General features: G+C 31.8%; 1 long non-coding RNA gene across 3 annotated transcripts in view; it reads right to left on the reverse strand.

Moving 5' to 3' along the window:
- Nucleotides 1–15480, reverse strand: part of LOC118682286 (uncharacterized) — a 319104-nt gene that overhangs the window by 88304 nt on the left and 215320 nt on the right. For 2 of the 3 annotated variants that reach the window (XR_011395523.1, XR_011395524.1), the window contains exon 1: nucleotides 13111–13208. The exons of the other annotated variant lie outside the window; for it this stretch is intronic. This is a non-coding gene — a long non-coding RNA (uncharacterized lncRNA). Of the gene's footprint in view, nucleotides 1–13110; nucleotides 13209–15480 lie in introns of those variants that run through there. 3 annotated transcript variants of the gene reach the window in all.

Here is a 15480-nt window from a genome sequence, read left to right on the forward strand (position 1 = left end):
GCCCTAAACTGCTTCGGTTCCACTTGCAACCTACACGTACTGCCCCTCCTCTCTCTTCTCGTCTTGAGCGAAGTCAAGCGCTCACCAACCACTTTCACTTAACTCGTTCAATTTCCATGGTTGGCTACTTCGCTGATTTGCCGGTGTTATGAACCATAGTGCCAAGTGAAATGGAAAAGCATTTGCGAAATTCGAAAATTTTGTTTGCTGTTTGGGACAAGCACCGCCACACATACACAATCGTATGTATATATGTGTGTAAGCGTTCATTTCAGAATAGCGTGGGCGTTAACTGCTGCTACTGCCAGGCTAGCGTTTCTTTAGGCAGAAGGCAATATTAGGAAGCAAATACCCAAATAAATAAAAAATAGATAAAATGTATGAAAAGCAAAAGGGAAATAAAACGCAAGCAAGCTAAGCATTTCAAGTCAACGACTTTGTAAACAATTTTTTCGGCGCTTTATTGTTTTGCTAGACACCACGGACATGGAGCGGACAGAATCAAAGCAGGAGAAAATCCAAGTTTTGATATGCAAATTTTTACAGCACAAACATACACACGAACAAAAAAAAGTGCCTTCGACAAACATTTATTCACTCTACTTAAATAAATGGTCAATAAATGTCTAACACGTTATGCAAAAATGTTGTCGAATTTATGGGTCAATAAATTTTAAGTTTGGCAATGCTGGCCAACTGATGTGCCAAATCTCAGCAGAAAACGCACGTAATGCGTTTAACATGAAAAAATATTTCCACTTGGTGAATACCACAGAGAGAGTAGTAAATAAAAAATACTTTAAATTTTTAATTTGTTTTGTTGTAAAAAATGTTTGCAACTACTAATTTTTACTTATTTTTTAAATGTAATGGCGTTTGCAAAAAAAAAAAAAACCTTGCAAGTGGTAATAACTCCTTGTACCCCTGTATATTTATTTAGACTCTTATTCATTTTTGGTAGCGTTGCCAACTGATTTAAGAAATAAATAAAGAGGAAAACTAAAATACCTTTTGTAATTACTACATAAATAAAATACTTCCAAAAATAATTTTGAATGCCAGGTCCAAATTTAAATACCTAATAAAACAATGAAAAAACGTTTCACTCTGAACTGGGTATACTTGAATTATGTTTTCCACAAAGTTTGTAACACACAGAAGGCAACTTTGGAAACTTTATAAGTTATATATATGAACACTCAGCATGACGAGCTAAGTCAATTTGGCCATGTGTTTCCATCTGTGCGTCTGTATGTATATACACGAACTAGTCCCTCGGTTTTTGAAATATCGATCTGACATTTGGCACACGTCCTTTCTTTCTCTAGAAGCTGCTCATTTGTCATAGCTGCCATACAAACTTAACGATCGGAACTACTAAGCGGTCCAAAGGAAATACAGAGCTGGACTCCAACAAAACATAAAATTATAACATTGCGAAGGATATGGCGCAGATAGGTAGGTAAGAAATGAGGAAAACCAATTGCCAAAGACGAAACACTCTTCACCATAACAATGCAAGCTTTCACACATCGACTGAAAAACAACATTTTTGAGCACTTAAAATATCGATATGATAAGTCATCCGTCATATAGTCTTGACTTGGCAACGAAAGACTTCTTTTTATTCCGGTATGTAAAAAATAAACTAAAATGTCAACGTTTTTCGAAACCTGGCGAGGCGGCTGATGCGTTCAAAACGCATGTTTGGGAGACACCTCAATCAGAGTAGTAAAAGTTGGTTCAAACCCATGCAAAAGTGTAAAGACCATAATGGAGAATATTTTAAAAGACAATAAAGCGATTTTCGATGATTAACAATTTTTGTTGTTCTCTAACTCGAAATATTAAAGGCAGCTCTCGTACCAGTATAATCATAAATTATTTGCCACCGTCTAGCTTTACACATAATTGGTGTCAAATAAATAATTTAATGAGATTATGGCAGGTTTAATTAAATTTGTTGTCATTTGCAGTAAATTTTAATTTAAACATAATATATATATATATATATATATAATATTACGCATTTATAACGTTTTATACCATATATGAAAATTATTAGGAGTGTGAAAGTGGAAAAAAAGTTCAAAATTGTAATGCTTTCATGTGGATATATACATATTCAAAAATTGAATATTACATGTTGATATATGGTATATTGTATAGTACAATAAATGATGATATATCGTGTTCGTATAAAAAGCGTCATGGATGTATGTTATACAATGTTGCCATTTCAGCTGTCGAAACTTTAAGAATTTGTTTGCAATGTATTATGCATTTGTTATGACGTATTAAGTAATGTTATGCTATGTTACGTTAAGTTACGGTAGGTTAATATATAAATATAAATCTGTATTAATTATCTAATGTTATATTATGCTAAGCCTTTTTATGTTATATTAAGTTAAGTTATGTTAAGTTACGTTACGAAATCTTATGCTATGTTACGTTATGCAATGTTATATTGCCTTATACTGTATTATGTTGTGATATGCTATGTTAGCTGTATTATGTTATGTTATGGAAAGTAATGCAAATAATATCGTATTTTAATATACCCTATACAGGGTCCCGCATAATTGCTTTGTATTTAGTTGAAAAATCACAGCTAGCGATTGTTCATAAGCCCAAGCAACTTAATAAAGTGAATAAAGTTTTTGTTTATCGCACCATAAATGTCATGATACTAAAAGTGAAGAAACGAACTGAGCGAAGTCCACAGCGAAGTGCCAATCAATTGGGTAAAGAACTGAAAATATCCGCAGCATCCGGCGCAGATTTAAAAATGAGCGCAAGTTCAAGACTTACAAGTTCCAATAGGCGCATGATCATACACCGAAGCAGCAACAATTTAGACTTGAGAGAGCGTAGGAGTTGCTTCGATTGGCCATAAGCGGTCATATTCTGAACATCGTGTTTAATAAACTCTGAAACTATAGGATTTACTTGGCCAACCGTTTATAGGAAAATTTGAGTCCTCGGTTGGTCACCAAGAGGCAATAAATAATGTGTTGGGCCGCTGTAACCGCAGATGGGCACTCTCCAGATTAAGTCTTTTATTTAGTCAAAAAATTTGTTTTTTACTCCGGGCTCATATACACAGAGAATTCTAAACTTTTTTTTTTGGTTTTCCAATACGATTTTCCAAAACAAGAGACATACTCTAAAACAGATAAGGCTTGAGGTAGCTTTTTGTCTTCTAAGAATTTTTTTGAGTCCTGAAATATAAATTATTAATCCTTAATGTCCTCAAATTGAAAGGTATTCCTTATAACTAATTTTCTAGAATATTTATAACTCACCTTTCCTATTCCTTACATTCTTATACCAACTTCTTCTTTAGCAATTTAAAAAACGCTAAAGAAGCCAAAAATAGTGGCACTTAATCTTCCCATACAAATCATTGTTTTCTTGATGTAGGTCTACAGTGTCTATGGGAAATTTTATTAAACATTTTTTATGGCTTTGCCCACAGCACACACATCTGCTTTACGAACACATACAAAGCTCTCCACGACAAGTGCGTACTATTTTAAGCATCAGGTAGTTTGCTTTGCCAGTAATGTGAAAACTGTCAACCGTCGGCATCAAGAGCAAAATGAAAACAATCTTCATGAAGAGAGAATACTCCGAAAATATATGTCACCTGTAGTTTCAATTTATTTTGTTATTAATTTTTTACAGATTGAAATTGATATTTTACGCAAGCAAACAATTTGTTTTCCCCTCTCATACCCACCTCTCCCTTTCCAGAGTAGCGTACTCAAACCCTACGAAGCGCTGGCATTTCGCTTTCCGAAACGTGGTTGATTGCCTGAAATTTTATGTGAGGGCCTTCATATCGATTGTGATTGTGTTTTGGATGGAATCCCACAAAAATTCGACCGTAGGTATTTCAAGTATACAACCAGTTGGCTAATATGTGTAAGGTACAGTTGCGAGTGTCAAAAGTGCAACTGTGCCTCAGCGAAAAGCACACTCGAAGCAGACATATAGAGGGGATGAAGAACTGAATGATAAAGAGTTACCGTTGAGGATTAGTAATCATTACTTAATGAAATTTTAAACGAAACCGCAATATCAAAACTATGTCATTATTATTGGATAAGTAGCAGTATATCTTCATAAAACTTGAAATCTCGTTCTATTTTTTACTATTTTATATGGGTACTTTAAGATATTAAGTCTAAAGAATTTGTCTTACCAGTTTTAGTTTCAACATATTATCTCCTATAAACTTCTAGTCTAAACTCTTTTTTGCATGATACAGCCTTGTTCCCAGTTAATATGTTAGTGTTAGAAAGCTTCCATTCAGTCATTCAATCATTATTAATATCAAAATCAGTACCAAGAAAATTTTAATTATTCCCAATTTATCTAATCAAATGCTAATAGAAAATATCTTCGTTTTTATAGATTTAATTATAGCAGTGTAAACGCCAATATCACTACAGTTACTCATATGATTACTTGCAATAATACCAAGGTAATAGTTATAATTGCTTTCGATAATGTAAACAGTATCATTATCATTAACGTTGACATTGTCATTACCAACATAATTACATCACACTTAAAAATTAAGAATACAATATTTACTATTTATTAACATTAATTTATTTGTTTAAACTAATATAACGCTTAAAATTAACAAAATCGATTACCATTACAATTAAAATTACTATTAGCAATACAATTACTATCACTATTACCATTACAATTGGAATTGTCATAAGCCATTACAATTACCAGTAACATTGCCAATACCATTACCAACATAATGACATCACAGACAATAATTAAGGATACAATATTTACTACTTTCTTAGATTAATTTATTTGTTTAAACTAATATAATGCATACTATCAACAATATTGGTTGCCATTACAAATAAAATGACTGTAAGCAATACAACTAGTCTCAACATTACCATTACAATTAATCAGCATTATAACAAATATTAAAGACAATATTTACTACTTTTGTGGATAAATTGATTACTTTTCACTACAATTTCGCATAATGTTAACAATTACGATTACCATTACCATCAAATCAGAATTACCAATTCAATAAATACCATTACCGCTAATGGTAGCTACTATTCACTACCTAATGGTATTCGCCAACGTCATCATCACCCTCACCAGCGTAATTATGTTACAGATGATAATTAAAAATACATTATTTAATGATTACTTAATGTGTCCTATTACTATTTAGTTAGATAAATTTATTTCTTTAAACTACATTTACGCATAATGTTAATAATTAATATCAGCATGACCATTAAAATTTCTATTGCCAACACAATTACTATTACCATTACAAACACCATTCCCATAATACTTACAATTTACTTTATAATATTAAAAAAACAGTTAGCTTTAGGTTCTACATTTTTAAAACATAACTCCAACACTACTAAGTGGCGTTGCATGTAATTACAGAATATTGGCAAGAAAACCAAAGAACATTTTCTTTCAGAAAACATCTGAGCAGCTGCAACAGTGAAAACTACAGACAGCCAGTGAAGCTTACAAGGCCACAGAATGTCAACAGCAGCCATATGTGGCAACAAGCAAAAAAAAAGGAATATTCCAAAATCAAGGGAAAGGCTAAGAGTCTCAGAGTAAAAGTATTTGTAGCGACAAAAATATATTTGGATATACATATATGGTTCTATATAAATGTGCGCTTAAGTATTTGGGAAATAAAAGTTTAAGTTGACAACTAAGGTCAAAGAAAGCGTGTTGTCGTTCGCTGTGAAGTTGAGCATCTGTAAGACGTGGCGTGTTGCCAACCGACTTTAGGCGTTTGTTTTTGGAAGAACTTCATGCAAGATGCCAAGTGTGTAAAATATTTTTGAGCATACATATATACATATGAATACATATCATACACGCACATGCATAGAACCCTACTGAGGAAGTCAAGAATTGATATTTTCGTGTTAAATATTTTTGTTTTTGTAGTTTATTGTTATATTATGTTAGAAATATCTTCTCAACTATAAGCGAAATAGCAGGCGGCATTTGGCAGAGATTATCGGCTTATATATATATTGAAGAACAACAATGTTGTCGTTGAGTGGGGTGTTTTCCTGAGATGAAATCACAAATAAAGTCACAATTGAAATAATAAAATTAACTTTTTTATGAGATAAAATCGAAAAACGCAGGAATCGGGCAAGAAAGTCAGTATGACCTCTATGTACGTATGTCGTTATGTACATATATTTTAAGTTTTTACTACTATGTGGAATGAAAACGCACAATCTGATGGAAAACTGTAGTTAAATTAATAACAAATATTAAATTTTTAGTAGAGCTCCAAAAAGGACACTGAAGTAAAGAAATGGATATATATACTGTGGATTTGTTTGCAAAAGTCGGTTTAAAGGGTCGAAAAGTATTCAATGAAGTGAAAGATAAAAATATAAAGTAATTGTTTGATAATAAAAAAATTTAGAACCAACATTCAAAATAAGAAGGGTTGCCATATTAATAAAAAATAAATATGGCAAAAAAATATTATTATCGCAGTAAACTATTGTTTAATAAGCGAAGAAGAAGAAAACAAAATAAATAAATATAATATTATTTGATTAATTAATTATATTAGATTGTCACTTTTTTGCAAATTATTTGAACATAGATATCTTAATATAATATGTTTAATTTGCAAATTAAGTTTTGATGCATAAGGCTTAATACATAGAAAAAAATAAAAATATATTATTGTTGCCACCTATTTAAAATTCGAATAAAAATTAATTTTTTTGTATAAATATAAGTTCAAAACTACGAATCGACATAGTTAAGAAAAATAAAATAAATAATTATTATTTAATTAATTAAAATATTTGATAGTTTTTTAAAAGATATGGCCACTTTGTTGCAAAATAGTTGAAAAAAATAATGTATCATTAAATAGCAAATGAAATATTTCTGGATTTGTGTTTGAAAGGTTGATATACAGACGAATTTAATAGTCGTATTGCCACTTATTTAAAAAATTTATTTAAAAATATTTGTTTACATTAAGAACACTTAATCGACATATTTGCTCAGAGAAAGTCGCTAAGTTCAATTCCCAACTCTTTGCTGTAGAGAAATAATATTAATATGCAAGTATGGTAAGCGCTGTACGGTGCGTATGCGTAACACTCAACTAATTGGATCTGCAAATGTAATGCCATTGACCTCTGCACGAGTGCACTTATGTTCTGGCTGCCACAAATTTGTATTTACCACATGCACGAGAACAAAACGCACAAACATACAAAAATAATTGAAGCGTATGAATATCTTTTGCCACCGATTCAGTGTTATTCTTTGATCGCGATTTGTGCACGTGCTCATGCCAACGATTGGGCTAAATATGCGCGTGTGTGCTATATTCTATGAGCGAATGAATAAACAAGTACTATGATTGCAATAATAAAAATTCAATTTGCTAACTAAATAAGTGTCTGGATTTCATAACATAACCAATAAGTGGCTTTATACAATATATACAAATGATGGATTGAGGCGATTGTGGGTTCTCATAATTTATATTCATAAATTCAAATTTATATTCATAAATTATGTTAATAATATTGTGGGTATGTTCGTATAATAAATCGTATCGTAAAGTTGCCTCAGCTCATGATAAATTCTGAGATAAAAAAGTTTTCTATATTGGGACCTGTTTTTGATCGGTCAGCTTGTACGACCTATATGTTATAGTAGCCCGATCTGAACAATTTACAAAAAAGTCATTGACCTTATAAAATGTTAACAAAAAGTATTGACCTAGCTGTACATAAAGGTTGTTGACTTGGATAGATGTAAACAAAGTGGTAGTTGACCTCGGCAATGTAAACAAAAGCGTCATTGAACCTCATGAAATTTTGCAAGTTTAATTATTCAAGCCAACATTATAATCTACGGACGTGTTGTTCAGATCGGAAAGCTATTACATGTAGTTGCCATATAAGCTGATAGATCAATATCAAGATAAAAATCTTTTTATTTACTTTTATACTATAAAAATGCCTCTTTGAGAAATACTAGAACTTCGATGCAGCTGAAGTTAACAGTTTTTAAGTTTTCTTATTGTTTTGAATGTCAGTTGTAAAGATTTCTCGCGAACTACTCAACCGATCGTATAGAAATTTCACACAGGTCTTCGAGGTAAAATTTGCAATTTTTCTTTTTTGTTCAGTTACGACTATTCGAAAAAACAAAGTCCAGAAATTTTCATTTAGTATTTTTTGGTAACGTCTGCCAAATATACAATTTTCACTTCTGTTAGTTTTTCCTTCGTCCAATACCTAGTCTATGGTCTTAATTACGTAACGCTACACGTATTTTTTCGTTTTACTTCAGATGATCCTGTAAGAATTTCTGGTGTCAACGCGGAGACTGTCGGAATGTAAGGAAGAGGAAATGTCGTAATGGTCGAGCTTTTAATATTTTCTTTTGGAAATTTAACAAAATCTTTTAAAATATGTATCCTTGAGAATAATAAAAAGTTTGAATATAATGTTTCATATTCATTTCTATATATAAAAAAAATTCTTGAGAATAGGTTGCTTTTTGCTCAAACGAAACTGTTATAAGTCGAAAAAATAACCTGAAAATGCAAATAATTCAAGCAAATTAGACCCCATTGAATCTACAGCAAAGAGGTTTGATTTGGGTATTTAAGAAGCCAACAACATTTATCACTTCACATATTGCGACACAGAAGAAATAGTCACTCAACCAAATGGGAATAAGTGTCGCTTGAAAGGGATAAGATTTAAGATGTGATGGAAAAGGGGTAGTCAAGAACGCAAATCTTATCATGGTGAGAAAAAAAGGCCTTCAAACTAAAGCGCATCAACGTCATTGCGAAAGGATAAAAGGATTTGCATTATAAATGGCTCCAAAGTTGATGGATTAAGTAGCAGGCGCGGCTACAATCGCCTAGATAATAAAACTATAGGCAAACATGAGAATGAGAAAATAATCTTTTACGAGAAAACAAAAAACTTATGAATGTGAGAGGTAAATTTTAGAACGAGTTCAATAAAACTTAACACTCGTGTGTTGCTAATAGCTGAAGGTTTTAGATATACGATTAACTGAAAGGTATTATATTAGACCTACTTAACTGAAACGACGATAAAGGACTATTTTATCAGAAATATAAAATTGAGGAAGGGCACCACAAGGAATATCAAGAAGATAGGAAAAAATAAATTGTAATATCGAAGAGAGTACCATAAAAAAAAGGTTGCATTAAAATATATAACGAACCTTATCAGATTTGACCAGGTAGGTCCTTTTAAACCGAATAATTTTTTTTTCAAAATCGGTAAAATCTTTTTTGTTTGTTAGGGATTGGTCTTAAAGCACCATGTAGTGTATGTTTGGCGAGGAAGCTACATATGTAAATGTATTTGTTTACGAAGCTAAAAGTTTTTCTGGCAATTTTTACCATGAAAATTATTAAAAAAAACGCTTCTGTTTGAAATTTAGAGTTTCAATAAGAGCGTGGCAACAGAAATCATTTGGGGGTCAACTTTATTATGAGAAAAAGTATTTGAGTGGCGCAAAGCATTTAGTAAAGGGTCGTGTCAAATACGAAAAGAGAGTCATCGCTCAACTGCCATAATTGACAGACTTGGCTCCCTGTGAGCCTCTTCTGTTATCGAAACTAAAGGATGTGCTTAGCTTTTATTGGTTCAAAAGGAGCCCAATTTGAAAGCGATAATTAAGATTTGTATTAAAAGACATGAAACTGTTGTATTGTTTCTTTCTCATTCCAGGTCAAATTTGTTCAGGCGGTATATGCAATTCCAATTGGAAAAAAGGGCTTATGACTTGTGGAACTTTATTTTAATCCTACAGAGTCACAACATCATGTAACAAATGGTGTTTATCATAAATGTTTTTTGAGAGCAACTAACTAACTAAATTCAAGTATTCTCAAATATAATTTTTGCCATAACACATACACGTCCCTTCACGGGTAGCTATCTATTGAATTAAAGTATTTCAATATCGTACCAAACACGTTTTATTATATGTGTTTGTATGTGTGCATGCAAATGAGTGCGTGTTATTAATAAAATTTCGATAAATGTTAAATTTACATAATTTTCAGCAAAACTCACATTGAACAAATTGTCAATGTGTCATTTAATATTTTGCACAAATTGTGCTTGTGTGAATAAATTAAATTATGAAAATATTTCTTTATCTCTTTTTGTCGGTTTTTTGTCGTTGCTGTGAACTCCAAAAGTGACATATTTGGTGACTTGATGACGTGTCTACGTAAGGACCGCTTTTTTAGCAACGATGAGCTAAGAAAAAATATTATTTGTATATAAGTGTGTGTATGTGTGTAAGTATGCTTATGCGGGTATATATATGTGTGTGTGAGCGTCTGCGTATCTAAAGCGACATTTGTAGGCGTCTGCTGAAAAATTATGAACTCTTTCTTTTACATATATGCATACAAGTATATATGTATTAACCTAGCTATATTTACATATTACTCGCTACTAATTGGCTACAACTGCTGACGTGACTATCACTTATGGAAGATACATCATCTTTATGCCACAATATATGCGAAATTGAATGTCGGCTCTTGATGCTTTACTGTTAGTAAAACTGACATTTATACATTAAATCATATGAGTATTTGTTTGTATTTGCATAAAATTTTATAAAAGCATATTTTCAATGCATGTATGTATACATACCTATATATGAAGTATGTATATGTATGTGTTTGTGAACACATTAACTTAAAAGCTTGTCGAATACGGAGAATAGATTAGTTATCATTTTCAATTTAAAGAAGTTGTTGAATACTTATTTGAAATTTGTGATTTAGGTGTTTGGGGGAATATATGTTAGTATCTCCTAAGTGTGATTGATGCGCTCGTCAAAACTTTCTGATGTTATTTATTTAAGTCTAAGTGTGTGTTTTTCCTAACACGATTATATTTAAAATATATTTTAAAGTGGCAAAATGTTTTCGACAGTTCATAGAAGAGCGTAGCAATTATTTTAACGGCCTATGGTAGAGTAGACACGCAACAATTAGTAAGTTTTTTTTCTCCTGGATTTTACTTTACAAATTCAGTTAGTTTTTTGATTTCCACCGCAAAACATTCTACTAGCTCACTCAATGGTTTAAAGAGTGGCAGTTACCTCATCAAATAAAAAAGTTTGCTACATAAGAAATTGAATTTTATCGTTCAGTTTGTATGGCAGCTTTATCCTATAGTGCTTCGATATCGGCAGTTCCGACAAATGAGCAGCTTCTCCTGGGAAAAATCCATGTACTGACTGACGGACATGGCTAATTCGACTCAGCTTGCTCATTTATAGTATATACATATATGCAAAATACCAATAGGGGCATTCAAAATTGTTTAAAAGATTAATGTTTCTTGCTTTTCAATATACTTAATTTCATTCTCTATTAACAAAAGTTCAAAATGAAGTAGGAAGAGAACCGTTATGGTATATCATATGATTATACATTTGAGTATTCCACTACTAAATCCATCATGGTGACACTCATCTTACATAACTGACAGGCTTTTTCGTACTTGACAGTTCGAAAATTATTTAGGTTTCTGTCATAATTGTCATTTAAAGTGGACCTAAAATTTTACTAACAAATCTTAGTTAGCCTAGAGATCAATGATCTCAGAAGTAGGAGGTTTCATAGAAGAAAGACCGGTTTTATTATCTAATTGTGGCGGACGAGAGTACATACTACTGAGGTATTTTCTGCGCTGATGAGCTAGGATATCTTGAGAAAACTTATACTTATCCGCAGGCACTTAGATTGGTTTCGCAAATGGGACATAAAACTTAGTTATTGTCATGTCCACAAAATTATTAATAATGCCACTAAATGGATTAATATTTGTACAGGCGGTGGTCGACATTATCCAATAGTTCTTATTTATTGTTTGTATCGGAGCTAGTCTCTTTGGTCCTATTCACCCTGCCCACTCTAAGTTGTTAAAGCTGTAACTTAAAAATAACAAATTACCGCTACAAGGGCTTCGAATGTGCTGTCATTTTAATATAAGCTCATTGAATGAACAAACACATGTCTTTCTAACATTTTTTAGCCATTGTCCACTCAGCTTAAATATTTCGATCAGGATCTGCGTGGACATGCATTGATATCAGCAAGCTTCAACATACTCACACATGCATACATATAGATATGTACTTCTCCATAGACTTTTGTTCAACTTAAAAATAGTCAACAGAGAATAGAAGCGGAATATGTGTGCCCACATGATCGACGTGACTGAGGACTTTGTAATCTCGGCACAAATGGACATAAAGAAACCGCTATGTTGACACTCATATGTGTGTAGTATGTGTGTGTGTGGACAAGCAGAAAACCCTAAATGACATTGAACAGCAGTATCGTAAGGGCAGCTGAGAATAGTGTAGCCATTAAACTACCTTATGTGACATTCATGTGTCAATTGGGATATATCCATCACATATGTATATACAAATATAATATATAAGTATATGTCTTTTTATTTATATACATTGGAAAAATAAGCAAAAAGTAAAGTTTTCCTTTCTGCACACACAATATAATGCATGTTTGTATATTGTTTTGCACATCTGCGCACTAATGGATTAACATGTGTTCAGAGGCCCTTATTTTACATATATAAAATACATGGTTACATATAATAAAAAATTATTTATACACAAAGCATTCTCGGACATTTTTTTTGAAGAAGTTTAAGTATATTTGTTTTCAAAACACAATAGTGATAAGATTTCTCGGTTGATATTGTTGATGCTGGTTGGTACTAAGAACCACAAATATATAAATAAATATGTAAAACTACTTCGTGGAATGATCATCATTTGCCATTTGATATCGAAAAACTTAAAAAATAATGGCTCTACAAAGAAGCACAAGCCTTAAGTATCTGTATAATAGAGAGAGAGAGAGAGAAAGAGAGAGAGAGAGAGAAAAGTAATCCCATTCTACATCCTTATATAACTCTGCATTCTAAATACTTCTACACTTTTGGAATATAAATTGCTGTCAAAATAGATTACCTTTGCAGCTGACAGCTGAACAATATTTGATGTTTGAATGACAGCGGCTTTAATTGCAACAAATTTATAATTACACTTTTGACAAATTATGAAACTTTTTACACTGAAAAATATGAAAAAAAGAAACAAATTTTACATGAAATAATATTGATTGTTTTTATTTACTAAAAGTAGAGAGAAATAAAAATATTGTAATATAAATATTGGTTGACGTGTGTCATAAAAAAAGGAAACAAATTACTTTTATTTTTTAAGGTTATGTACTTGTAGTATTTCTAACTGTTTTGAATGACACACATTCCTTTGAGTGGCTTTAATCGTTTCACTCAATTTATGAATACTATTTTCATAAAACTTATAAAAAACTAATTGAAGTAAGTATGGTCATGCAAAGAAGAAAGCTAAGGATATCTGACAACAGACAGCGACTTTTAAGGTTTAGGATTACTGATGACCAATTGGTTGAAAATAGTTCAATTAAACCGACCTCTCGCTGATGACGAAGAACAATGATCAATTAGATGCCCTCAAAATAAGTTATATAGAACCCTATAGATTCTTTAAGCAACTGTATCGATTTTGGTAGTCGGGAGCTAAGTAAACTTGCTTGCTTAGTAAGATCTCCAACTCAGTTAGCATTGCAAAAAACTTCTGCGATAATTTCGATAAGATAAACGATGTTTCAGAACGAGATGCGTTGTCATAATATTTTATTAATCTAATGTTGGAGAAGAAAATTAGATCGGTGGACCCAAATCGAAACACTAAAATATTTTAAGAGGCAGTATTATTATCAATATCTGTACTGTTAGTTCCGCTTTCGCTAAATTTGGAAAAACAATAAACAAAACGTGCCCAATATGAGATGAAATATCTTTTGTCACATAAGAAACAGTTAGGTGGAGGCAGCAGAGAAAGAGAGTGCCGGACTATCATTAGGAAGATCATGAGAAGAGAAACTATATAACTATATAGAGGAACTATAACTATACAGTGTATCAATATGAACATTAAGGTACAATAGTTTCAGCGATAGATTTTTTTATGAGGATTGTAATTGATGACGAATCTTTCTCTTTTTTGTACTAGGTGCCAAAATACGAACCGTAATCCAGTATATCCCAAGTTTGCTACAAAAGGAGTACAAGACAATTTGTAATATCTTGTTCGGGATTATAAAAAGTAATTAGAAAGAAGAATTGAATTAATGAAGAATTCATAATGAAGGTTTTATGGAAGGAGAGATGCATCTTTGTAGAAATTAGTCAAAAAACTATAACCAAATCTACAATAGGAAGACAAATATGAATGAAAAAGAGTTTGTGGTTAAAAAACATCCCAGTTAGTCATTGCCATTCATCTCAAGTTAATGATTTCACTTATTTAAAGTTGCAAAATCCCAAAACTTAAGCACGAATAATACAGAAGAATTTCGCAAAAACTTTGCAGCTATCGAAATTTGTTTAACAAGCGCATGAAAGTGGAAATTGCTCATTAGGCGTAGCATATAAAAACTTTATTCCAAAATAAAAAATAGTGTATCTTTTTTTTCCTGCAATCAGCGGCAATGATTCTGTTGCGCTATGCGCCGCTGTTATGCTATGTAAGTAGTCCTTGAGAAAATTGTATGTAAAAGTATTGCGAAAAAGTTTTGAAATCACAAACCACGTCTGAAACGAGTTGGAAAAGTTGCGAAAATTTGGTATAGAAATTTAAATTCCGCAGCTAAGAATTTTGCAAAAAAATGTAGGCTTTTCTAATTTAGGTATGAACATACTTCATAAAATGTATATGATATGCAAGTGTACGAGAGATGTTCGATTAGACAGGGATAATAAAATTTTGAGTATTAATTTTTCGTTCAGCAGATTAGAAAGAGAGGATAAATGATATGAGAAACTTGAACTATGAAATATAATTTTTTTAAAAGTTGTTTATTGATCTACTGGGATTGCATTTGCAATTCGGGCACCATATGCCCTCAGTTCGCTTCGCTTGCCATGTTGGGTAACTATCTAATATGTGAATGCGTGACTACTTCGTGATAATCCGAGAGTTCTAATATTTTTCAGAGACAATTCAACAATTATGGAAGTAGTAAAGAAAAAGCCTTAAAAAATCGTCAGACGCTCTGAAGCAGCTTTAAACTTACCCGACTTTTTATTTATTGAAAAATATAAGCCACAATTAGAAAAAGAAACTCATCAATGATAGGGAGATACAATTTTCTCACCGATGAATGATATGGTGAAGACAATGGTTGATATGTTGATATTACTACAGGGGACAACAAAATACATCATTGTACGTGTATCAGCAGCTAATCTACATCAAATTAATTTATACCAGTATATGTGGTTTGTAGCAGTG

Source organism: Bactrocera oleae, chromosome 3 (genome assembly GCF_042242935.1).
Source record: "Bactrocera oleae isolate idBacOlea1 chromosome 3, idBacOlea1, whole genome shotgun sequence".
NCBI lineage: Eukaryota > Metazoa > Arthropoda > Insecta > Diptera > Tephritidae > Bactrocera > Bactrocera oleae.